This window comes from Leptidea sinapis, chromosome 25 (genome assembly GCF_905404315.1).
Source record: "Leptidea sinapis chromosome 25, ilLepSina1.1, whole genome shotgun sequence".
NCBI lineage: Eukaryota > Metazoa > Arthropoda > Insecta > Lepidoptera > Pieridae > Leptidea > Leptidea sinapis.
In genome coordinates, this window is record NC_066289.1 from 10609499 (window position 1) to 10634740 (window position 25242).

At 34.7% G+C, this 25242-nt stretch overlaps 1 protein-coding gene across 9 annotated transcripts in view; it reads left to right on the plus strand.

Annotated features, from left to right (window-relative positions):
* Positions 1–25242, plus strand: part of LOC126972155 (potassium/sodium hyperpolarization-activated cyclic nucleotide-gated channel 2) — a 313446-nt gene that overhangs the window by 178701 nt on the left and 109503 nt on the right. Inside the window, exon 1 of one of the 9 annotated variants that reach the window (XM_050818755.1) lies at positions 3209–3373. The exons of 7 other annotated variants lie outside the window; for them this stretch is intronic. The gene's annotated coding sequence lies outside the window, so the exon portion shown is untranslated. Of the gene's footprint in view, positions 1–3208; positions 3374–25242 lie in introns of those variants that run through there. One more of the 9 variants, XM_050818756.1, reaches the window with a different exon arrangement.

Genomic DNA, 25242 nt, shown 5'->3' on the forward strand with positions numbered 1-25242 from the left:
CATCCGTCTACGATCAACAGTTACTTTTGTATCGCGATTTTAATATCGGCAATACAACGTTTGCTGGGTCAGCTAGTAATATATAATAAAGATTTGTAATTTCTTCACTGACCAACATGGTCACACAGCATTATTTTTATTTGTTCGAGTATAGTGTTCCTTCTACATCATAAAAAACGTTTTTGCGTTTAAATTTATCTGATGAGTTATTAGTAGCAATATATTTACACAATTTGTATTTTTTTTAAAATGATAACCCTCACGTATGGGATTAATTACTCAAATTAAGTTTAGAAACAAAATTTATGAACGATGCGGGACACGAACTTACGACCTCTCGCGTTCCATGCGAGTGCTCTTCCACTGAGCCAACAGTTTAAGTATCATTGATAAATCTTGTATTAATCTTGTACTTTACAGTTGATAACCTGCTCAACGAAATTGACTTGAGATGTCGCTCTTGTTACAAATTGTTTAGACAATTTTGAATATGTAGATATTAATTGGGCCCCACACCAACTCAAAAGGATTAGTTTGTACGGTGGCAGGCAGAGAGTTTCAATGTAATTTGGCTTAGTGGTTTTGTCGATTTAATATGTATTAAATATACAGAGCAATTATGCCAACATTCAACGTATTTTTTTTTAATAACTCATAATATTTATTGTTGCTTATGTTCACTACTACTGTTTATAGTAGTATTTTGAACAACACGCTGTTTTTTTATGGAATAGGAGGAGGAGGACAAACGAGCGTACGGGTCACCTGTTGTTAATTGATCACCGCCGCCCACAATCTCTTGCAACACCAGAGGAATCACAGGAGCGTTGCCGGCCTTTAAGGAAGGTGTACGCGCTTTTTTTGGTAGCCATGTCGTTTCGTCCCGGAAACAGCGCACAAGGAAGCTCATTCCACAGCCTTGTAGTACGTGGAAGAAAGCTCCTTGAAAACCGCACTGTGGAGGACCGCCACGCATCCAGATGATGAGGATGATATCCTAACTTATATTATTATATGTTCACAATAATAATTAGCTAAATTACAAAACGTGGTTGTGGTAACGATTTTAATAGGATTAATTACTTAGTAAATATCATATAAAATACGACACTATGGGATCGAATTGCCCACAAGCTGTTTCATGAATGAATTTTGTAGTAATGTAAATTGATCTGAAAAATGAGACCCGCTGTGTTTCTTGTACCTTCAGGTGTTAGGCGATTATTTTCAATTGAACTGAAAAATTCTACTATGATTAAAAAAAAATCACCCTTGATTATGAAAGTATCATCGAGACAGTGAAAAGCGACAGACACATAAATAATCCATAAGATTTCATGGGATAAAAGGAGATAGGAAGCATAATACAGTGTTTTAGTACCAGGCGATCATAGTTGAAGAAAAGATTGTATGACGTGAATATCCCTTTCAAATTCTGACGTCATGCGCACAACGTATTACTACATAACCTCCAGGAGAACATAAATATGGTAGCGGTGAGAGTAATATCTTTCATAGTGGTTGAAATCATGGGTCATACTAGCAACATGTACCAGGGCTTCATATGCAGTAGAGGTTTTATGTAAATTTTGCATCGGATACAGCGATTCCGTTGATTGAGTTTTTCGACGCCAATTTTAATTTGAAAATGTGCAGCAGTCGCACTGTATCAACAACAAGATCAAAAACAGTAATTCACGCAGTATTTCAAATATATATTGAGCATATCAAGACTCTATTTCGAAGTATTTATTTCATACTTTAGTTACCATAATTCTTTGCATCATTTTTCGAAAGTGTAAGCTCTGAGTCTGAATAAATTTATGTAATTTATACGAATAAAATGTAAAATAATTATCAAACTTTGTATCACTGTGATCAGTACTAAAACCTACAATTATCCTCTTCCCGAAATTTCACATTCGTCTCATTATCTTGAAGCCAAAATATTTGAAGGTGTGAATTGAACACAGTTTTTTTTTATATTTGAATTGAAAACCAGATCCAGTTCATTTACCTTACATTCTATCACATGGTCGTCCACTAATGAATCTGTGAAAGTACTTCTTTTACCACGGAAAACTTCAAAGTCTATCTAGAAGTTATAACCCTGATCTTTAAGCATAGATAAATATGAATGTTTGTTTCCGAGTCCTACATGATTTTAATACAAGCTAAGCCTAGTTTGAAACTAGCAATTTTGTTTTATTTTTAAATTTGTAGAATTTCTACTATTACAATCATTTTCCCTGTTTTTGTAATGAAATAATGTCACAGCATAACTGTCTAATTGCGCGTCAGACGTTTATGTCATAGAATTGTTCATACAAAAATATTTTATTAATTATCGAAATAAAAACTACCTAACCTATCTCTCAAGTTGGATCAAACTGTACTTAGTGTATAAAATTTGATTAAAATCGTTTCAATAGTTTAGGAGTTCGTCGCGGACAAAGAACGTGACACGATTAAAGATTTCACAAAAGGAGAGGTGAATTGTGATGCTCCATAAAATTATGGGTTTTATCTCAGATCATTTATACGTCTATGACAGCTGCGAAAACGTCGAAAAAACTTGAGTTTTGAACTAACATACAAATCACGAGTGTAAGACGTAGCTTGTCACGTACACTAAACTCATATTCCTAGCCTGTATTTATCGGCTGGGTAACAGCAAGAGAATCTATCTAGACGTATAAATTATGTGAGGGTTCTATCAAGTATTCTGAGCGTCATTGAATTGTAATGGTCTGGACCTCCGCTTACCATCATACGACCGTCTAGCTTGAGGCAAAACGTTCCTCTTATCACCACATTATCTCATAAAAAAATTACTTCAAACGTTGACAACATACAGAATTTGTGATAGTTGGTTTAAATATCCCGCGTGAATTAAGTTCAAAATATCGCTTAAAAAATTACTTTTTTCGAAGAGATAAACGTTAAAATTAATAAAGATTGCATGAAACTTCTTTACAATACAATTTATACAAGCTAAATAAAATGTATAATATAATATTAATGAAATAAAGAGGTAACGTTTTTATCAAAAAACATTTTTAAAATAATGGCGACTTAATACGCACAGCGGAACTGAATTTGAACAGTCATACAGGTTCCATACCGGTAGTATTTCGGAAGCGATATAGCATTGACCATGAATCAGATCAAGAAGTGACATGGCGCATGACACTTGCAGAGACCGCTGCCGTGCAGTACTTTGCCGCCTATCACAGCGAGCTGACATGCTCTGTAGTCTGTGGTCTGTGCCATTAAATACTCTGTGTTAGCGTCGCGTGTTAAGTGCTCGTATTTTTTTTTTAAAAGAAGAATAGTGCTCTCCAAAATGTTGCTACACGGATTTCGGCGTGACGTTCGTAGATAATTTTTTTCAGGGTCGTGCTTTTTGTGTTGTCCTGATTCCCTAACATTGTGTTGCGAATTTAAATATTGTGGTACCTAATTCCTGTGTTTCTTATGTGTTTTGACGTTGTCGCTAATTATAGGCTCAAATCACAGCATTTGTAGGAATTGTTCAGGATCATCTTTAATAGGTTAAATTACTTACGTACTTAAAAATAACTACTTTTAATAATATTATAACTAATATTTAACAAAACAATATTAACCGGATATTTTATACATAATATTTATCTAACAAATGCATATTACCTACGTATTATGAAATTTAAAATCTTTCGAATAAAGCTAAAAAAAACAGTACAAATTAATTATTATTGGAGGTAAATTGTGTTAATTTTTTATTGACTTTATGATTTATTGACATTTCTTCTTCCATAAATTCATAATAAAAAATATTATCAAAATTTAAATACGCTTTAGATATTATTACAAGGATTCTGATTAAACAAATCACAAACATAATATTATTATACTCTACCATAACATTATAATGTACCGCATATGATATTTTAATCATATTTCACACAATGAATTTGCAAATGAAACTCATATGTTTTACTTATTCAAAGGGATGTAATCTAATTTCTAAGATAAATGGGGGAGTGTGTACAATAATAATGCATTTTAATCACTTCGTTATAAACGATCTTTTATCCTATTTGAATTTAGAACACTTGAACTTATTAATAGAAATAACTCTATTGGAGTAAAATAATGTATTAAAATAAAACACTCCTTAAAGAATTGAATCACGTGTAATTGTAACTTTGTTTTTTGCGTAATAATAGAAATGTAACGTTTCCTTTAATAAGTGTTTTATTTAAATATGTAACACTCGCGTTAATCAAAGAAAATACTCTAATTAATGTAATAATTATGTAGGTCAAAAATAACCTCAAAACTCAGATAGCCATAAAACCATTTCAATTACTGAAATGCTGAAATATTTTTATATTATCTTCTCTAAATTTCATTATTATTCTGTACCGTGTGTTTAGGGTTCCGTACCCCAAAAGGAAAAAAGGAGAACCCTTGAAGGGTCAATTTGATGTCCGTCCATACATGTGTCTGTCAAAACCCTTTACCTCAGGAACTCGTGGAGATATCCAGTTAAAATTAAAACAATATTCTCAAATCTACAGTGTCTTAAAGCTGTGAAAAAATTAAACTTCTTTTTTTTATGGAATAGGAAACCCAAACGAGCGTATGGGTCACCTGGTGTTAAGTGATCACCGCTGCCTACATTCTCTTGCAACACCAGACGAATCACAAGAGCGTTATAGATAGAAAAGATATCCTAACTTGTGGCGTGTTGTGCGAAGGTGGTGGTCTTCTAAACGTTGAAAAAAGATAGGGCTGTTTATGCTGAAAAAACGTATATTTCAACACTTTCAGGCGTATCAAAATTTAAAGAGTATTTTAAATTGACCTAAATCTATAACATTTGGCAAGTAATACCGTCTTATATTACAAGTATATGGTAAAGTCTGAAAACTATACATTTGTAATTTTAATCATAAAAAAACAGGGTCTTTATGCAAGGAACGGCTGTCCAAATTTTGAATTAACTTAACCGTGTTATGTGTTGTATAGTATGAAAGGGCTTCTTTGGAACATGCTAAAACAGATTTTAATCATCTTTGTGATGTATATGTCGATTTATGACGAAAACTGAAGAAAAACCTTTTTCTTTTAAATTCACATGTACGATTTCGATTGCGATACGCCGACCTTATCAGCGTCGCTCTTGTAATTCCTCTGGTGTTACAAGATATATATAACATCAATTGACCTATACTTATGCTAGTTTATCCTCCTCTTCCAAAAAAAACATAACAATCCTCGATTATTATATTTTTCATAACGAACGGCCCCAACAATAGTGTATATTTAGATACAGTTTTCTTTACAATCTACATCATATTTTCCATTAATTTTGTTCTTTAAATAAAACAGTTTTTAAAGGATACAGCGTGTGTAATTGTAACTGTGTTTTAACATTAGATTGGCGGGGAACCGTCCCTGTCCCCTGAAAACGTGCTCTGGAAAGGTCACGAAATGTCGGGCTATCTAAAAAATTATAAAAATGTAACTTGTACGCTCTATAGATCTCAGCCTTACATACGTCAATCAAATTTATCAATCAGGTATTTTATCAAAATAAAACTCTATTTTTTCTAAGCACCGATCATTACCGTTAAAATTAGAAAACACATGCTTAAATCTTGGTTTACTTTAACGTGAAATTGGCTAAATCGTGGTGTGTCTTCCACAGTAGGAAGAATAGGATAAAACCTAGTCTAATTAAGAGGCCTTTCCCAGATTTAAGAATTCTTAAAACAAAGTAAGACAACACAGCTGCGACTAAAAAACATAAGCAAAAAAAAAACTCAAAAATCGGGGTTTATTTCTCCACAGGAAGAAATTCCAAAAGTATTGTAACGAAATTTTGGAAATTCAATGGAAAGCTCAATTTTTGCGCTTTTTGTTATTGTATTTGTTTACTAGGCTTCTTTTTGCTGCCTATACGATTTAGCCTTTTTACAAAAACATAAATATCACGAAAATTAATTTGATCTAGGGTTAACATCTAGAAGAAAAGTGACGAGAATGTTTGTATAGAAAAAATGGCTACTAATATCCCCTCTTAACTATCCAATTAGAAATTGGAGGGAATTTTTCATTTCACACTGAAAATTCTCCGCCCAAATTTTTTCTTTCGGACAATTTATAATTTAAAAATCTTATAGCGAATACTAAGCCCAACGAGGCGAGACAAATAATGTAAACAAACGGATCGTTACTAAGTAACATTATACTGAGTTATATTGTCATAAATACGGCTGATTTTGACCCATCCGACGAATCAAATCACGCCACAAGTTACGATATCATTCCCACCATCTGGATGTGTGGCGGTCCTCCACAGTGCGGTTTACAAGGAGCTTTCTTCCACGTACTACTAAGCTGTGGAATGAACTTTCTTGTGCTGTGTTTCCGGGACGATACGACATGGGTACCTTCAAAAAAAGCGCGTACACCTTCCTTAAAGGGCGGCAACGTTCCTGTGATTCCTCTGGTGTTGCAAGAGATTGTCGGCGGCGGTGATAACTTAACAACAGGTGACCCGTACGCTCGTTTGTCCTCCTATTCCATAAAAAAACATCATTGTCTTATACAGACGACAGCGATTTTTTTATAACAATATGGGACTAGACGAGCAGGACATTCGGTTGTTAATTGGTACTCTGCACGTTACAATGCAGTATCGCTCAAAATTCTTGAAAAATCCAAATATTCTGAGCGGCACTACAATTGCGCTCGTTTCCTTAAGACATAAGATGTTAAGTCTCGCTTGCCCAGTAATTTCACTAGCTACGGTGCCCTTCTTACCGAAACACAATAATGCGTACACATTACTACTTCACAGCAGATATAGGCGCCGTTGTGGTACCCCACTGGTTAGAAAAGGGTATCCAAATGTTTTGAGCTTTCTTTAGTGTTAACTCCGCCATTATTTGTCTTTAAACAATTCCACACGTGTTTCGATGATGAGTGATGAGTTGAGTCTCGTGCCAGAGTTTGACGAGTCAAGATCTCCTGAGGATGCCTCTTGTAGAGGCTAAACTAAATAAATCTCAAAACATTTGGATAATTATGGATTTCCGCAAAGTAACGCCTACTTCAATAAATTTTCTTAGAATAGCGAATCCATAATTTTTATATAATTTATTCAAATAGAAATGTTTTGAAGCCCTGAAATATTGTTTACATTCTTTATCTAGTCTCGTTGGCCTTAAGTCCTTAAATAGCAACAGTCCAAGCAATTTCGTTCACAGTATAATTAATCCACTACAGTATTGGTTACAACCATTTGCATCTTGACATTGTCACCGTATTACTTACCATTTGCTATCACGTGGCTGTACTACCGTGCCGTGGCTATTAATTCATGTTTATTAAACAAATTAGCTCTACGAACTATTGGATGTGGTCACTAATTGTTGTCGAGACGTAACGCCTTCCAACAAATATCGCAAGGCCTTGGTACATTATGACCAAGTTTTCTTATGTTAATACTATCAATAATATGTCCTGTTCTCAAATTAATTAGAACTTCTGTTTTTATGATCCCCTGTAGTATTATCGCGTACACAATACACATATGACTTAGCGCGTAGTGTTTATAAAATCGTAATTTCTTAAAACTTTAAAAAAAGCGCGTACACCTTCCTTAAAGGCCGGCAACGCTCTTGTGATTCCTCTGGTGTTGCAAGAGAATGTGGGCGGCGTTGATCACTTAACACCAGGTGACTCGTACGCTCGTTTGTCCTCCTATTCCATAAAAAAAAACTTTATATTAAATGAAGGTATCGCAATCCTTTTTTAGATAAGGGCGAAGTAATAAAACTAAGAAATTTTAATTGAAATCAATCAAGTTGTTTTTCTGTGATGCGCGCACAAAACTTACTAACTTACATACCGCATATAAGTTTGGGTTGTTCAAGAATTCTGAGCGGCAAGTAATTTTAAAGTCATGTAGGTACATATCTTCGCTTTATCTCATAATACATCGTACATAAGAGCTTAACTTTCATAGTCCGAAACATATTTTACACGCAGTTACAAGGATCATGATTACGCAGAATTGAATATATATTTTTGAAAATATCGGCTACAAACTCGTATTATACTAATTCGTAGATAATCGTAGAACAAGTATGTGACAACTGTTACTGAATGGGTTTGATCCATCCATCAGTTACCAATAAGAGGTTACTTTGCACAGGAGGCCGGCTAAATTATGGTAAACTTAACATCTTATGACGAGCGCTATTGTGTTGTCGCTCAGAATTTTTCTGTTTTTCAATAATCCTGAGCGGCACTGCCTTTCAATGGGCTGGGCGTATCAAATACCATCAAGTGAACGTCCTGCACGTCTCGTCCCTTAATTTTGTAAAAAAAATCTTCCTGACTAAGATTATAATAAATGAAAACTTTATTAATAACAAAAACAAACCACACAGAATAAAACAACTTCAAGTTGAAGAGGTGAGAGTAAAATAATAAAACTTAGCACATTTATGCTAGGAAGTATTATCTAACATTTAAAATTCTCGTGTCATCGTGTTAAACATTGAACTCCTCCGAAACGGCTTGACCGATTCTCATGAAATTTTGGAGTGCATATTGGGTAGGTCTGAGAATCGGACAACATCTATTTTTCATTCCCCTAAATGTTAAGGATGGTCCACACGTTTTTTTTTGACATTTTTTTTTTAATTTGTTTGATTATGAGTCAGCATTAAAGATACATACAACTTCAAATTTTCACCCATCTACGATCAACAGTTACTTTTGTATCGTGATTTTAATATCGGCAATACAACATTTGCTAGGTCAGCTAGTAATGGGTATAAATATGAAAGTGTGGATATAAAAACAATTTGTTATCGAGTTGGTAAAAATTTAATTAATTGTATGTGAGAGATAGATTCTAGTCTGGAATAGGACATAGGCTACTTTTGATCACGTGAATTATGGTATCCTTGAGATAAAATTTTTTTTGTTATTCACAAAAGAAGGTTCGCGATTATTTTTTATTCAACACAAATTTCCACTTAAACGAATCCAGTTGTATAATGTATCTATTAATATCATGTGGGTTAATACGTCTTATTTCATGTTTATGCGTGTCTTATTTTAGCTGAAGTGTTAGGTCAGTGCGGTTTGGAGGAAAATCCTGTAGCTAACTGATTGTTATAGTAGAAACATATAGTTATTTAATTAAATTCACGTGGTTTACTTTGGAAAATGACTCAAATTTAATGATTATTAAACCATAAAATACTTCTCTAAATCTAAAAGGGCTTAAAGCCTTATTTGATTTATTAAAATCAGATTTTGTCACTGTTAAGATCAGTTGTATCATTTGCATCACTAAGTAACAATTTTTTTATGGCCAATATGGATATTGCAAATACCTAGCCATTATAGTTATTTGCAATATAGACAACGAAGTTTCGTTAAGAATCATTTTAAGAAGAAGTAGCACACATTCTTAGTTCAACTTACTAGAGATAGACAAACCTATCCTTTTATGTATACTTAATTTCAATAACCTATCGACACATCGCATTGGATTATAACTATATTAGGAATAACTATGGATAGATAATATCTTGTCATTAAACGGTGATAGAAATGTATCTGTAACTAGAGATACGTTATTGATAACGGCCGTAAATGATAATTAATCAATTTATTATTATGGAAAGAATTGGGCTACTTAGTCTTGACGTCTTACTTCTCAAACTATGCAGTGGTACAGCGTTTGTGGTATTAGGCCGGGTGTATCAGTAACCATCAGGTCAAGTTCATGCTCGTCTTCTCCCTTCTCAAGATGAGAATCCTCAATTTTCAAAGAAAATCTTAGAACATTAAGATTAATAGAAGCACTGTTTTGAGGGATCATTTGTAACTAGTCACCCCTCTGGACAACATGAGGTAATGAGACAAATAGATTTATTTTAGAGGTCAATGCGCAAACTTGAGTCTTCTGGGGGTTAAATTCAGGAATTCATCTAACCCCATTCCGAAACCTTTCAAACGCAGGAATCGATAAAAGAGATTTCTATTACTCTTAGTAAGCAAGGTCGAATCAGTAAAGGGGAGATGCATAAGAGTGCAACTGAAGTGGCAGGGACAGGGCACATAGCCCCAAGGCCAGATGGCCGTCGGGGCAGAAAAGTCCCCGATAGGAAATGTAATGGAAAGCGTGGTGTTGGTAGGGGTGGGCCCACAAGATCCGTCTCAGTAGATAATCTCGTCAAGATTTTCGGAATAGGTTTAATAAGGGCAGCATAAGAACGATCGTTGTGATCTTTGGCCTTCCCCAAAGATCATGCTGAATGCCTTTCGGCTGAACTTATTAGTTAACGTTTTGTTATGATTCAAATTTATACATTTGAGTTTAACCAACACACTTGTAGCAAACGCGCAGTTTTTTGATATCTGGGAACACGGTAGTGCTCCCGCCAAGTCGAGCACAACATTTTTAATATTGATATGGTCTGAATAAATTTACCGACTTGGTATTACTTGGATCTCACAACTTTTTACGGTAGAAGAAATGAGTTGCAAGACTTGGTTTTATAACAAGTTCTGTTTTTGATGATAAGTATTCAATATTTAATTCATAGCTCTGGAATACATCGACTATGTTGTTTCCTGGCACAAAACCAAAATTTCGGTTTCCTTTCATGATCTCTATTAACGAATGTTGCCTTCTAACTGCACATTAATCTTTGATAAACCCTTAATGAACGTTTGAGTTCAAAGCAAAGATTTAATGAAAGCATTAAGATTAAGAGAAATAAACAAACATGTTACGTAACAAAAATACATCGGGATTACTGCTTATGTGAAGTATAATTTTCTGATCACATATTGATTAGAAATACATAGACAGATACGTCATTATGTAATATTAATTATGAACTCAATCATTGGACTTAATTATTGTCAAGATTTATTTATCACGTCGTTAAACAAATTAACCCTTTTGTGTATAAATTAAGCTTCTAGAATGTCAGCACACCGATGTTAAAACGTTTTAAACTAAACAATATGTTATGTTTTCAAAGTGGTAACCCTTACTTCTAGGATTAATACACAAATAAAATTTGAAAAACATAATGTTATGAACGATGCGGGACTCGAACCCACGACCTCCGGCGTTCCGTGCCGGTGCTCTAACCAACTGAGCAACAACGTTTTAAACTGTTTTTGTTGTACATAATATTTGTTTTGCTATGAATAATTTTATGAAGAAGGATAATGTACGTAGTACCTGTGTTGTACCTAGGACAGTTTTTTAGGAATCGTTTTTTTATTTTTATTTGACGAACTGTACTCAAACGATTTGTGCATATTTTGAAATGTCAATATATATTTAAGTATTCACCACCAAATTATCAAAAATATATATGTCATACTTACTAGTGTTTAATAATTAAAACGTAAAAAGGGAAGTCTTTTTTATATACCTACTTTCAATAAAATGTTTTGATTTGATTTGAGTTTAATATCCTCAAGTTGACGAGCGCAACCGGAATGCCGCTCAAGTTTTTAGGTTTCTTAGAATCCTTAGCGATACTTTCCTTAAGGATTTAGTCTTGTTTTCCTCTTTTAATAAAGGTAACAATGACAAAAGCAAATGCTGATAAGCTTCAGAAAAGCCTTAAAAATCTGGCATACCTCTACAGTACGGCTTTCAATAAACTATTTTCCACTTTTCCACGGACAACCAAACTATGGATAAACTTGCTTGTACGGTGTTACCAGGACGATACGACATGGCACTTTAAAAGAAAGAAAGAAAGAAAGAAAGAAAGAAAAAATGTTTATTGACGTAATAATATATTCTGATAATAGTTCTTAAAGTTATACTAATCTAATTATGATCTAATGACGCCAACGGGCCCCCAACTCAGCATAGTTGTGGTTTCAAAAGAATCCACAACGCTGGTCTTCCGTGGAAACCCAGAGAGCGCTACTAACGCATAGTCAAGTCACACGAATTATGTATGAAACTATTAATTCTCTATTAGCACAAAAAATAGTGAAACTCGGATCTAAAATTAAAACTAACAACAAATAAAAACAATTAAACTTGCCATTGCCACACAAAACAATTTTTTTTTTAATATTTTAAATTGATTTTAAATAAAAATAAAATTGACATTAATAAGTTAATTAATATTCCATGTATTTTAATTTAAATAGCACTAAACTAACGCAGTTCCGTATGGGAGGCGGAATATTATTCGTGGAAGCATACCGAAAAAAAACTTTAATAAAAACTGCCCCACGACTGAAATCAAATAAAATTATTAAAGAACGATATTAAATTACGAAATAATCCAAATGTGTACTGGAAAAAATAGTAGAAGTGTAACTCCAACGGACAATGTTTACAAAACAAATATTTGCAAAAAAAGGCTGGAAATGCTTCTGTGTTTCCTCTATTTCTGCAGCAGGGCGGCGGTGATCACTTAAGTGATCAGAACTGATGTTATTATCAGGCGACCTCTCAGATACGTTCGTTTGTCATCATCCATAAAAAAGGGCTATCTTTTAAAAGTTTAGTCGTAGTTAGTAGCCACCACAATCGCCAACATTAAAAATATACTGGCCTGCAAAAGTAAATATCACACTTTTCAAATTAAATTTTTTTCTTAACTATAGAAGGTAGAGATTTAAGATTAAAAACGTTTTGTTGCAAATTTTATAGGCTTTAATTCTTAGAAACTAAAATTATACATTAGTAACATTTTTAACTTAAAAAAGATAAAACAATGAAAATAGACATTTTTAGTTTAGTGTAATAAAATTCAACTAAAATGTATTACATGTTATTTAATTTTTAATAACTGGTATTGCCTCCTCGAGCTCTGATTACAGCTTCGAGTCGGTTTGGCATACTGAACACTAGGTTTCGGAGCAGATGTTGGGGAATATTCTCCCATTCTTCTACCAGGGCCTGCTTTAGTGCCCTGAGGGTAGTAGGTGGTGTTCTGACTAGCCTCCCAAGCTCATCCCAGGCGTGTTCAATCGGGTTGAGATCAGGACTTCTTGATGGCCAAGCCATCACGCTGATACCGACCTCCTGAATATACTCTTGTACGATATGAGCCGTGTGTGGCCGGGCATTATCATGCATCAGCATCGATTCATCACCCATATTTGCTAAGTACGGCCCTGCATACTCATTGAGAATCTCTTGAGCATATCTTTGCCCAGTGAGGGCGCCATTTTCTATGGCTACTAGCTCTGTGCGATCTTCTGAATATATGCCAGCCCATACATGTACACTGCCTCCACCGTATTGGACTCTTTCTAAGATGCAGGCTTGAAGGTATCGCTCACCAGGTCGCCTGTAAACACTTCGCCTTCCATCAGAAGTGTAAAGGGAGAATCGAGACTCATCTGCAAACAAAATTCTTGACCATTCTTCTTGATCCCACTGCATGTGTTCACGGGCGTATCGCAGTCTCGCTACTCGATGCTGTCTCTCGAGTTTTGGGCCACTTGCTGGTCTTCCGGGTTTCTAATTTGCTTCAGCAAGTCTTCTTCTCACTGTACTGTCACTAATCTAGTCCCTCCGGGTCTGAAGTAGCTGTTGCTGGACTTCAACTGCATTTTGGTGGCGATTTCTTAACACAGTGGAAATAATATAACGATCTTCTCGGGCACTGGTACACCTGGGTCTGCCATTACAAGGTCTCCTCAGATGGTGTCCAGTCTCTTCGTACCTTCGCTTTACCTTCTGGACCGTTCGTACCGTCACACCCACCATTCTTGCAGTGCGACGCATACTGATGCCTAGTTCCAGAAAAGCCATGATCCTAGCACATTCTTCAACTGAAAGAGGCATGATAAATAAATGTTATGTGCTTTTTAGCATAAATTTTTAAAACAAGACCCATCGATCTTGAAAAAAATTTAAAACAGAAAGAAAAATGTGAATGGTAAAATTGTAATTCGGAAACGTCCACTTTAAAAAAGGAATGGTTTTGTTTTTGAAGTTTTTTTTCAGCCAATTCTTAAAAGAAGGTTACCGACTATAAAGTTTTATGTACAAAATTAAATTCTCTTTGGAGTCCTTTTTATTTCGAAAGTATATCTTGTGAACTTAAAACGTTATCCCAATTTTAAAAGTGTGATACTTACTTTTGAAGGCCAGTGTATATAAGCGAATACCACGTACTAGTAAAAAAATAAGGACTCCGTATCACCTTACATAATAGTGTAGCACCAAAACAAGCCGATTAACGTGTAAATACATAGCCCCACGCACACACTTACACTACTACGGTAGGTGGCAATTATGAGAATTGTCATCGTCTGTGACAGATCAGTTTGCGTCTCAATAAAATATTTTAAAAATGCCGTCGTGCATTGTGTAAAAGTGTAAAAACGATACTATATAAGTATTTGTGGCCATATATGATTATTTAAGGAAGAAAAAATTGTGTACCTAATATCCCCCGTAACCGCACATACACTAGCATAACGGTGCTTCACTTGCTAATATCACGACGTGGAGTCCTTCTTTTTTTACTCGACCGTGGCGAATACAATTAATATTAAGAAAATTATTGTAATTTATTAAAAATTAATTCAATTATGATAATTGATATTAGATGAAATGTAAAACAAAAACGGGCAAGAAGCCACGAATGATTCAAGGATCTACTTTATTTTCCGATATCTTTTAATGTTTTTTGTAGTGTCTTTGATTGTTACCGTGAACCGATAAATCTATAATTCGCTGACGAAGTTTTACCGTAATTAAAGAAGTGTGACGAATTTTATTTCCGGCCAGCAACAGACTGTTCTAGCAAAAAGGCCACCAGTCCTTGATTTATTAGATTTATTAGCTTTGTGCATTGTTTTAGGTGAAATTACAATCAGCATAGCGAAACTCTCTTTACGGCCGTTTTCAATATCGTATCTGTAGTAACGGAAATATTGCTGTCACCGTTTAATGATAAGATGTTATCTATACATAGTTATGTCCAATATAGTTACAGTCCAATGCTATCTATCGATAGGTTATTGAAAGGTAAGTAAGCGTAAAAGTATAGATATGTCTACCTCTAGTAAGTTAAACTAAGGATAGATAGGTTATTGAAAACGACTGTAAGAAGAAAGCGATTCACTCGATTGTATGAAACGTGCAGTCATTGATAGACTGACAGATGACGGCTATAATTTTGTAAAAAACGGAGATAGCCGAAATTCATTCTTTCATTGAGCATTCATTATGCAACTGTTCACTTTCAAACTTAGCCGGATTATACTTCGTCCCCAATCGTCATACTGCAATTACTATTTTAAACTTATGTTAAATCACTGCACTTTTCACACTAAACTAAATTTCATTTTCTACTTAGGCAGACCCGCCTTTTATTACGTAGTATTTATATGCTCTATAATGACAATTTGAAATACGTGCCACTATCAGGAATGTAACGGTCACACTAAAGTAATAAACCTAGCCCGTTTTCGTGCGTTGCCTTATAGCAAGAGGCTCTATCTAGACGAATAAATCATCAGAGCTTTTGTGTTGGTGGTCATAAGTTTAACGCAGCTATTTCACTTCCAGAACCTTCTTATTACATTTCTATGGTTGAGAGAAAAGAGGCCAATAACAAAAGAGTTATAAATAAAATACTTGTTAAAAGAATAAAACGAGTGTAATATAAACTTAACGTTTACGTTACTTGTTTGGTAAAAAGATTTTTGAAGTGAAACTTATTTGAGTGCATGAGGGTAATTTTTTACAGATGAAACGCAATAAAATTTAGACGAAAATATGGGACTTTTTTGTAAAAAAGGAAGAGATTGATTTAGACCGTTTGAGAGAGAGTGAGAAAGGGCGAACGTAGCATAGCATAGCGTGCTAGTAGTAGTAGTAAGTAGAACATCTTCCCTACTAGCGTTGTATCCTACTTACTCGCGGCCGTGCGCTAAACCTGCTCGATACAACGCTGGTAGGGAAGGAACATCTTAATTACAACAACTAAATTAAAAAAAATATATTAATTTCTAATGTCTGTTTCTAATTTAAGTTGTGTGTGTTTTAAGTCTGATCTGAATTTGAAAGTTATGTCATATAATCTTTCTTCGTTCATAATCCCGAGTGCCCGGTTTCAATGGCTAAACATAAAACTAATTTGATCTTTGTATTCTTATCTGATATTTTCTCTGAACGTAATACAAAACGTATTCTGAATGGTAAATATTTTAAATTTGTGATCCTCTTCTTCGATTATACATCGACGGCTAAACGGAATGTGTTAATTTTTTTTATAAAACATCTTAAAACTAATAAAATTTTAAAACATCTAAGTGGATTTTATATTGAAAAACGTTATAGCACGAACTTTACAAATTTATTAATTTATTTCTTTTTTAAACGATATTTTTTTTAAACAGCAACTTATGTACTTATATTTAACAAGGCCCGGATCTCCTTATATTGTTTGTTTTAATTTTTCAAGTGATTTGTATCACAAAGGCAAAACAAAAAAAAATATTGTAAACCCAATTAAGGTATGTAAGTACAAAAAAAAACAAATTGCCGAAATTAAAAAATAAAATTTACATGGCTTACGTACGGTAAAACTCAAGATATACATAAAAATAATGTGAGTAGTCTAATATAATTGTAGTTCTTGTAAAACTCCGCGATGGCAAATCTCTCTGTTATGGTTGACTCGGTGTAACCATTTCTTTCACTAAAATTAAGAATTGCTTTTCTTGTGACAGTTTTTTACATTTGTTATTCGGTGCTCTCCCCATGGATAAGCTGTAAGAAATTCTTTCGCGCGTCATTTTTAAACTGTGAAAAATTGTATTGACAATGTCCGTTGCAAACACAAAAACTTTACATTTTTCACCTCTTTTTTTCTTAACAACACCGCTGCGCCGCTAGTTTTTCTATAAACGTTTTTGTTTTTGGATGTAATTTTAAGTTTTCAGGTAGAATTTGTTTAACGTTAAGAATATATTATGCCTAAGGTAACCATTATTCCCAATTTCTCTATCAGATATGTAAGCGGATCGTAATTATACATAAATAATTTAATGTATCGTTGGGAATGGAACGACACTCCTCAGGCTACTTAATAATAAATTTTTCAACACAATTGCTCGTAAAGTGAGCCTTATTACATCGTTCTTAGGACCATAAACCGATCTATAACACCGTAAACACACGTGCATAACTCTTCTCGATCTGAGGCATACTATACGTATTTTTTTTATTGGTTATGAAAAATAGAATTAGAATTTTCAAAAACCACAGAGGTTTGTCCGGCATGTTAGAATGGGTAGTCTTTGACGTTCAAGAAGTGATTTTAAAACCAGTTAATTTGAAATAAATATTTGAATTTGAAGCATTAATATTTTGGCTAAGTGTTTTATTGTAAGTACTTTTCATTGTAGTTAGCTTCTAAATTAGCGCCTATATAACATGAGCTATATGTTAAGTAAATACTTAAAAACGGTCCAGCTGTTTCGAAGATTGGCCGGACATGACAGACCACAAAAAAGGTTTTTAATAGGGTTAACAATTTAAATGAGTTATTAATACTTGCTTCGTTTAGATACTTAAATTCTCTCAATGACATTCAAAACAGGCGTTAATTAAAAAAAAACATTCCAGTAAGCATTAATTCTCAGCAAAACTCATTAAATTTTTGTGTGCAGTGTTACAACAGCCTTCACCTTCATAATAAACAGCGGGATGAAACGGGAATAAAAAAACAAGTCAATGTCGTGTCTGCTGCTATTTACCCGGAACAATTTAGCACAACGACTATTAAATTATGAATGAACGCGTATTTATAAAGCATAACATCGTTAAAGCATCTCGGAATTTTTCTGACGCTTTTACATTCAATTTAAATATAAATGTTTTCACGTCAGCCTTTTATGAGTAGTTCTCTCCATCAGGCTACCTAGGTACCAATTCTCAACTATATGTTATGTTTTTAAAGTGATAACCCTCACTTCTAGCATTAATACACAAATAAAATTTGAAAAACAAAATTTTATGAACGATGCGGGATTCGAACCCACGACCTCCGGCGTTCCGTGCCGGTGCTCTAACCAACTGAGCTAACCATTCGAGTACCGCCTCGTACATACTTGCATATTAGGAAATTGACTTGAGATGTCGCTCTTGTAAATTGTATAAGTTATTCGAACTCCCTCTAAATGAAACTCCTATTTTTGATGCTCTGGTGAATGTGTAGTTTGCATTTTGAGATTCCGTTTTTAAGTATAAGCTCTTATGTTTATATATTCAGTCTATCTCCGGTTGTGGCCTACTTGAGATAAAGATCGTAACTATCGTTAACTATTCTGTCCCAATAAACTTATCGACGGTAATTCACTTTATCCGTACACGCTGTCTGTCAATGGAAGGACGTATAGCTTACCAGCGATAGAATATAGTTTGTACGGAAATTGCAATTCACGCGTCCTAACATAAGGCAATTAGAATGACTTATCGAGTATATTGGTACAGCTTCAGATTATTGACAGCTAATTACAGTCAGTACAAGGTAGTGAATTATCTCTATCTGTAGATCTGTAGATAGTATATTGGGAACGGCCGTAAGTGTACAGTCACCTACAAATTTATCTTAGTCAGTTTGTAACAGTTATGAATCATTACAAATACAATCTGACTCCTTTTTTCTCAACTTCTTATCCATTTCATCCTTCTTATATCATATCAGTTTGCTAACGTAGTGTATGTTATATTATTATATCATTGCTTGCGAACAATTGATAGAATTATAAACGTCTACAAGGAAGAATATACCCTCAATCATGATTCCCTCTCGTCCATGACTCAAAACTGGTTGCGTGCAGTCTCGCCACCGGTAATATAATTGTAGTTGGGATGGCAAGTAGTCGAACTCTGAGGTCACAAAGCTTAATCAATTTCCGTCAACAAAGCTGACTTTGACCTTCCTTATACCAGCCGCGATTAAGATTATTGGAATAATAACTAGCTATTGCTGGTGGTTTTGTCTCTTCGAATCACTCGTCTCAATTTCACAAGTAAAACTTTCGAACAAGCAACGACCCTACTTAAAGTTATCAGGGTTTTAATAGATGCCCCTGCTCATAATGAGCTGATATGATTGTTTATACCTGACAATCATAGTCTTAACAGAAACCGTCTTCTGGCCGTACCCGCGTGCCGCAAGTTTTGAAATTGTTTAATCACCTCGTAGGAGCCCGCCCTGATTGTGATCTATTTACTAACAGACTTGAGATGTTGGTGCAGTTGCTGCTCCAATTTTGTGAGTCCTCGCATAATAGTATCTAGCAAAAGCAATGTAATTTGATGACCCCTTTAGCCCAGTGGTTACTGACCCTTCCTACTGAGCTAGAGGTCCCGGGTTCGAATCCCGGTAGGCAATCATTTATATGATGAATATGGATGTTTGTTTACGGGTCATGAATGTTTATTTGTATTTATGTATGTTTAAGTAAGTATATTGTATTAAATATATCGATATTAGCCTGTAGGCTATGCCTATGGGAAAAGGTAATTTGTGTAAGAGTGTGTCAATATTATTATAAACGTGCTATGTGAATTGAAGTTTCTTGTGACGCTCTTATTAATTTTGGAGTTTAAATGATACCGTAATAAACAAAAGGAGATTTACAAATGGACGTAGTTCCTGAAAAACGTTCCAAGCCACAAACATAACATTTTAAGGAATTCGTGTTTAAGGTTAAAGGTAATTTAAAGAGTGACAGTAGGGCTGGCATATCAGTCCGTTAATGTTAATCACGTGACCACAGGGCTTCCATCAACTTTTAAATATTACCTCATGGTACGAATAAATGACAAACTAAATCAGTTTGCGATTCAATTGACATCATTTTTGACATTCAATTGACATCATTGCGATTTAATGAGTTGATTTGACGTCAACCTAAATTAGATAGCACTAATCACGTCGTGGTACGAAATAGCAAAGCAGTTCATTTTAGGTTGTCAGTTGAATCGCGATAAGAGTTCATGGTAGGCCCGCAGTTATGTGTTCTTAACTCAATTTCGTCATGATTGTGGTTTGGAACGTTTTTCTGGAATTTAGAGATGACATTTAAAATCCGTTCAATAGAAAATCGCTTGCAATCTGTTTGATAGAGTTTATGAAAGATTCTGTATTCATAGCAGCGAGCAGTGTTCAATGATTCACGGATTATATTCCTGGAAAATTACGAAAGCTTTTGAATATTTTAGTTCTCGACATTCATTACAAAGCAATGTTGTAAATTAATGGAACATGCTTCAAAACCCAACAAATGGCGTTCAGTTCGGGAGCAATTTTGAAAAGTGAAATTTTAAGGAAGATTATTAAATAATAATTAATTTGTTGGACTTTGGAAGTATATTATAATTTATTTTACATGTTGAGAAAACTCACAGCTACTTACTTATTAAAGTATTTAACTATTAGGTACATGAAAATTTATTGATGTGGGCGTTGCTTTGCGGAAATCCATAATTATACAATTGATTTGAGTTTTCTTTAATGTAAATTCCGCCAATATTTGTCTTTAAACAATTCGACACGTGTTTCGCCTCTACATGAGGCATCCTCAAGACGTGTTGTCTCGCCAAAATCTGTCACGAGACTCAAAGTCTTGAGTGTCGAATTGTTTAAAGACAAATATTGTCGGAATTAACACTAAAGAAAACTCAAATAATTTGTATATTAGGTACATTATGGAAAGCTGTTTACAAGTTTATATAGATAAATAATTAGTATAGTTGAAAAGTGATGGAAATTAAATATTTCGTCCTTAGATTAAGGATTGGTCTCCGCTGCGCTCCAACTAGACATCGCAGGCGTAGTCGCAAAGTGCGACAACTAATACTACGCCCAAGTGGGTGTACTCGAGCCAGTCTCAAAGAATGTGTGACGTTAACATGCCACGTGTTTTGTTAAACTTTGCTAATAATTGAAACTAAAATGCCAGGTTGCGTAGCAAAACTTTGTGAAAATAATACTCCAAGAAATAAGAAAGACACTGTGATCACATATCATCAGTAATTATTTAATATTTTATTAATTTAAATGTAAAGTAACACGAAGCGTATATAACTTACGAAATTTGAAAGATGCTACCGAGTGTCAAGATGCCACGCACACAAACATCTTTACTTATAGCCAATACAAGTTGCCGTGATACAAAAGCTATTGTTCGTAGGTAGTACGGTATCTGCCGTGGTACAAAAGCTATTGTTCTTAGGTACTGCCTAGTATACTTACCGGCTAGGTTATGGGTACCACAACGGCGCCTATTTCTGCCGTGAAGCAGTAATGTGTAAACATTACTGTGTTTCGGTCTGAAGGGCGCCGTAGCTAGTGAAATTACTGGGCAAATGAGACTTAACATCTTATGTCTCAAGGTGACGAGCGCAACTGTTGTGCCGCTCAGAATTTTTGGGTTTTTCAAGAATCCTGAGTGGCATTACATTGTAATGGGCAGGGCGTATGAATTTCCATCAGCTGAACGTCATGCTCGTCTCGTCCCTTTTTTCATAAAAAAAAACTACCTACTGGTATCTAGTTGGAGCGCAGCGGAGACCCATCATCAATCTAAGATTATTACGGCCTTAGAAATAAACTTGGTATAAAGTTTTGTTTGAGAATAAACCATTCTTGGTTTACTGATTGCTTGGTTTATTGACTATATCGCTGACAACACTGTTAATACAATGTTAATTCTGAACTTTTTCGAATGTCAGGCAGACTTGCAAATAAACGCGGGAAACGTTATGCCTCCGAATAAAGCAAAAGGTCTATTTGTAAACATTTTGCGTTATATTCTTGGCTTGTTCTCAGGTATAACTTTATACCAAGTTTATTTGTAAGGCCGTAAAGTTGCTGTCAAAAGAGTGCTAGAGCGCAAAAAAAAATGCTGGGAGAGTTTCTCGCGCCGCTTCTTCTCTCTCAGAGCGCCATTTGTTTCCGAAGCGGTAGTAGTATCTAGTATATTAGAAATGACATCAAAAAGAATTGTAAAGGAATCAATTTTGAGAAAATAAATGCCTTTTATGCCTTTAAAATCGATATATATGTAGTTTCTTTTATAATATGTAAGTTCGTCAGGTTTAGCATGAGTGGCGTGTTTGATCCTCGCCCTATAAGTACCAATGTGGCTTTCGAATTCATGTGTATGTTTATTTGATGCATTATAAGGTTGCAACGTTCTAATATTTCCTCTGACCTGGGCCGTATAGTAAGGTAGGTAGTGTTGGCCCCCCACAAGATGGACCGACGATCTGGCCAAGATCGCCGGAATACGTTGGATGAGGGCAGCGCAGGACCGATTATCGTGGAAATCTCTGGGGGAGTACAGCATCTGGACGTCTTCCGGCTCATGATGATGATGGGCCGTATATATATGCTCGTTTGTCTTCGTCCTTAAAAAAAGTTTCCTATTCTATATACTGTTTATTAATTATAAATCAAATCAAATGAAAATCAATTTATTCATGTGGGTAACAGAAATGACGCTTATCAAAAAAAAAATCTTATTGAATCTACAACTACTTCGTAAAGAGTTGAGCTAATGAGAAGAAGTAGCAAGAAACTCATTGTCACTCTTTTAAAACAATATTTATATTTTTATCGTTTTACAAATCATTTCAATTGCAATATATGTAAAATGATGTAACAAACATACTCACACGTCAAATAGTCTATTAGTAGTTACACGAGTAAGTCAAAAAAGTAAATGTAAATTAATACAAAAAAAAAATATTGTGTACTACTGTACGCTGCATCATACACACACACCATAAACAAAATAAAGGCATTTTGCGAGCATTTTATACCCGATTATATAAAAATGTGTGTGTACTTTTGTATGCACGCAATAAATTATACTTCTTTGGCCTAACGAAGCAATAACAAAGAAATGATTTATTCCTCGTGCTATTCTACGTTTTTAGAAAGTACAACTTTGTAAAAATCTTGCAAAGATGGCTTTGACAATTAATTATTAAATAATGAGTACGGCTGTATGGGCTTGAATCCTTTGCCTGTCCTAATAATGGACGAAGAAACCAAAAATAAATAACGAATGAAGCAAACATAAAAAAATTTTAGGAACCAACTTCAACCTGTTACTTTTGTGACAGTGATGTGCGCGCATCTTAAAATTTTACTCTCATCATTTTTTCAAGTATAACTTCAAAACTAAAATAAAATTTGCACTCTCTAATAAGAAATCTGTTCTGTTTTTCATTACTCTCAACTTGCTCGAAGTACATCGGGAGTGTTTCCTCGCCTTTGTAAACTGATCGTGGTCTGTAAACAAAGCTGCCTTAGCAGTTCTGCAAGTTTACTCTCTACAATTAGCTATATGTAAGACATAAGTAATATCTGCAACACGTCGTCTTTCATAAAGATTTAGAGAATAAAGTTGTATACAATTTGATGTGAGTTATCATGATTTTTTTGCTTAAAATAGTAAATGACGCATGAATCTCTTTTGGATTGCTTCTTCATCTTCTTCGTTACACTCCACTCTTGACAGAGGGGTCGTGGTCATCACGAAGTGGAATCTTTTGGGGCAGATGTAATTCACCCCACGTGCATTCGCCACTTTTCCAACTGTCTCACAGTCTGGTACACTTGTTCAATGGACCGCCCACAGCAGACTTAATTTGGTCGCTCCATCGCATGGGCGACCTTCCTCGCCCTCTGGTGCCCTCCACTTTGCCCTGCACGACAAGCTACTCAATGGACTCACTCACGCGCCGGGAGACGTGTCCAAAGAACTTAACAATACAACTCTGGCCGAAAGGCTTGGAACTTGGCATAAAACTATGCCAAGTTCTTGGAGAATGGAGACGTTGGTGCGAAACTCGGTCCATGAAACTCCCAACAAGCAAGTAACTTTTGTAGAGATCATTTAACGTCAGGTGACCGTACGCTCTTTTCTCCTCCTTTTCTTTAACATAGTAGTACATATTATCTATATTATTCTAGCTGACCAGACAGACGTTGTTCTGTACATAATAAATAAAATACCGTTTTTGATGAATTTGTCAATAATTTTTCATTGTAACATAATAATATGCTCCTTGTTGTTATAATGAAATTGTTTCACAGCAGAACTGTCAAACCGCGCGTCAAAAATACTCTCAAAGAAAATATGTCCAAACAAAACAAATATTGGAAATAAAAATAATTATGGGTCCCAAATCGAAATAAAAACTATCCTATCTCTTAAGTTGGACTAAACTGCACTCCATGAAGTAATCCCCATTGAAATCCGTTCATTAGTTTAGGAGTCCATCGCGGACAAACAACGTGTCACGTAATTTATATATATTTTATTATAAGGGTCTATTTTTATGGTATTCAAGGGACGTGTGTAACATATAATAGTCTATATACTTAGTATATTTTTATATTACTGTCGCATGCTCCACTTAACATGTTATTTCCAACCGACATGCTATTGTGTCCACATCATCAATACTCGTTTTATTCAGACGAGATATAATCGTATCTATTGATTGGTGGTTATAATAAACCTTGAAAAGATCATTTTAAATGAAAGAATTAACTTTAAAGAGGCTTTTAGGGTTCCGTAGCCAAATGGTAAAAAACGGAACCCTTATAGATTCGTCATGTCTGTGTGTCCGTGTATGTCACAGCCACTTTTGATACTTGGTAAGTAGATGTATTCTGTGAACTGCATTAACATTTTCCCATAAAAATAGAAAAAAAAAACAATACATTTTGGGGGTTTCCCATACTTAGAACTGAAACTCAAATTTTTTTTTCATCAAACCCATACGTATGGATAGGTCTTCAAAAATGATATTTAAGTTTCTACAATATTTTTTTTTCTAAACTGAATCGCGAGAGACACTTCCAAAGTGGTAAAATGTGCCCCCCCTGTGTGTGTATAATGATGTACATTACCATGCAAACTTCAACCGAAAATTGGTTTGAACGAGATCTAGTAAGTAGTTTTCTTTCGATACGTATAAATGATAAGAGCTCATTTGCACTGTATAATGTTGAGCAAAGATTTTCGTCGTCGTCGTTTTTTGAAATATTTTAATATCATTTTCCTTTCTATCGAGCTGGTCGCGTCACCAGGACACCAGGTGTGTAACTCTCTATAGAATTGTGCTCAACGCTCTCCTGAGCACAAACCCCGAGTGTGACTTGATTGCGGATGAATGGA